This window comes from Vigna radiata, chromosome 5, assembly GCF_000741045.1.
Source record: "Vigna radiata var. radiata cultivar VC1973A chromosome 5, Vradiata_ver6, whole genome shotgun sequence".
Classification (NCBI taxonomy): Eukaryota; Viridiplantae; Streptophyta; class Magnoliopsida; order Fabales; family Fabaceae; genus Vigna; species Vigna radiata.
In genome coordinates, this window is record NC_028355.1 from 36,531,925 (window position 1) to 36,532,161 (window position 237).

A 237-nucleotide genomic window follows, 5' to 3' on the forward strand; every position below is an offset into this window, starting at 1 on the left:
GAAAAATTAATTAAGTGCAGGATAAAGAAATATTTGCAATAATGTGCATAAATATGTGTTGTAATGAAATATTGAATTATGATCCAACATTTTATTTATATATATATATATATATATATATATATATATATATATATATATATATATTTATTGGTATAAATATTTGAGTTAATTTAGTTTTGATTGAGAAAATTGTTTTTCAAACAATTTTTTTTAGAGTTTTCTAAAATAATTTTA